Raw genomic sequence first — 2,500 nt, forward strand, 5'->3', positions numbered from 1 at the left:
GTAGATGGTGGATACAGTGTGTTGTTTACTATATGCTGTAGATGGTGGATACAGTGTGTTGTTTACTATATGCTGTAGATGGTGGATACAGTGTGTTGTTTACTATATGCTGTAGATGGTGGATACAGTGTGTTGTTTACTATATGCTGTAGATGGTGGATACAGTGTGTTGTTTACTATATGCTGTAGATGGTGGATACAGTGTGTTGTTTACTATATACTGTAGATGGTGGATACAGTGTGTTGTTTACTATATGCTGTAGATGGTGGTGGATACCGTGTGTTGTTTACTATATGCTGTAGATGGTGGATACAGTGTGTTGTTTACTATATGCTGTAGATGGTGGTGGATACAGTGTGTTGTTTACTATATGCTGTAGATGGTGGTGGATACAGTGTGTTGTTTACTATATGCTGTAGATGGTGGTGGATACCGTGTGTTGTTTACTATATGCTGTAGATGGTGGTGGATACCGTGTGTTGTTTACTATATGCTGTAGATGGTGGTGGATACCGTGTGTTGTTTACTATATGCTGTAGATGGTGGATACAGTGTGTTGTTTACTATATGCTGTAGATGGTGGTGGATACAGTGTGTTGTTTACTATATGCTGTAGATGGTGGATACAGTGTGTTGTTTCCTATATGCTGTAGATGGTGGTGGATACAGTGTGTTGTTTACTATATGCTGTAGATGGTGGTGGATACAGTGTGTAAGCCAACTTAACTGTTTTTAAGTGGTGCAGCCACTTCTATAAGTAACTATGTGTGTTAGAGGACAGGATGTGTGTGCAGCGAGATGTGTGTGGATGAGATTTAGCCTAGGCCCTGCCCCCAGCTCCCCGGTTGGCACAGACACACGCAAAAAGAGAGAGCATCTCGAATCGAGGTCAGTAAAACACACACGCACGTATGCACACACACATTAGTCTCTCAAGCCTAACTTTCTCTTCTATATTCAGACAGTCTGGTCAAAGGTTGTTTGGGGGGAAAAACGCTTCAGACCAGACGAAGTTCAAACCGATGTAGGTGATTGGAGAAATACAAGCGGAAGCGTTTTTACCGAACTAACAGAGTATAAGCAAAGTTACTTCCTCGTTTGCCATGAGGCGCATGCGCTGTGTGCCGTGCGCATGCGATGTACTGATGACTGCACACAGCGAATGCGCCTCATGGCAAACGAGGAAGTAACTTTGGTTATACTCTGTTAGTTCGGTTACTCTTTGTTAACACATTGAGTGCCACAGCGCTTCAGTAAAATTGTCTGGAGCCTGTGCCAGATTCACTTCCATTCAGTTGAAAACAGCTATAGAATTTTTTCTATTAGGGCTATATGGACAGGGCTGGACTCTAATGAAACATTGGACACTCCTGCTTCTTTCAAAGAAGAAATTTTGTTTCTAGACAGTTCCATTATGAAATGACAGCCTCTGAAAGAAGAGCACTTTCAAGGGTTTTCTGCTGTCTTTTTTTACTTTTCAAGATAAAGTCACTTTTATGAATACTTTTTGCACTCTAATTTCAAGCACATTCACTGACTCTAGCTACTATTTTCTGATGTAGTGACATGGTGTAGTTCTGTGCAGCCTGCGTGCCCCACCCCCCTCTCCCCCCCTCTCCACCCCTGAGCTGCAAACTCCTCCCCACACGCACACAGTCTATTTTCGCAGCCTCCGTTTTTGCCCCAGGCGGATCCCAGCGCAACAAGGAAATGGCAAACGGGACTGCAGGAAAAGGTTTGGCCATTCGGCTTCGGGTGCTGCCTTTCTGGCAGGTAATCGTGTGGAGAAACTATATGCAGACAGATAGACAGAGGCAGAAGAGCTCAGTTGTGGGCGCGGATCGCAGCCAACTGTCAGCTGCAGACAGAGCAATCTATATGGCTCTGGCTGCAGCATGCATCGGTGTCTCTTTGATCACGGCTTTCTCCGCTTTCTCCTGCACAAAGTAAAGGATCTGAGGTGGGTGGCGCAGCTCCCGTGTAGATTTTTAAGGTGGCGCCGTGTGATCCCTTGAAGGGATTCATGCTCACTGGCTGGGTACGACCTTAAACAGCAGAATTATGGAATAATATGAATTATGATTTTAGGACGTCCACAGACGTCCTTGGCACTTCTCGTTACTTTTTTTTAGGACGTCCACAGACGTCCTTGGCACTCAATGTGTTAATTGTCGGTGTGTGGATTTACTACGAAAATGACCGTTTCACGTAACTTTGGATTATTATTTCATTGCATGGTGAGTACACAAGTCACAACATGTACATGTGAGTGTTTCTGGCGCTGTTGGAATGTCTATTTTGGGCAACTGAATGGGAGTAGGCAAAAGTAGACTGCGATTGTAGCACTAAGCTTAGCGGCTAAGCTAAGTAGTAGTGAGGACTCTACCGCTGTTTGTACTGCATGCAGAGTGAAGATAAAGGCATCTACATTCTAGTTTTGATATCGGCAATTATGACAATGTGACCTGCTCTGACAAAATCAGTCACATGTAGCACTGG

General features: G+C 44.3%; 1 protein-coding gene across 1 annotated transcript in view; it reads right to left on the reverse strand.

Annotated features, from left to right (window-relative positions):
- Nucleotides 1-2,500, reverse strand: part of cdkal1 (CDK5 regulatory subunit associated protein 1-like 1) — a 689,646-nt gene that overhangs the window by 51,664 nt on the left and 635,482 nt on the right. The gene's annotated exons all lie outside the window — the stretch shown is intronic.

The sequence above is a fragment of the Poromitra crassiceps genome (genome assembly GCF_964638095.1).
Source record: "Poromitra crassiceps genome assembly, chromosome: 1".
Taxonomy (NCBI): domain Eukaryota; kingdom Metazoa; phylum Chordata; class Actinopteri; order Beryciformes; family Melamphaidae; genus Poromitra; species Poromitra crassiceps.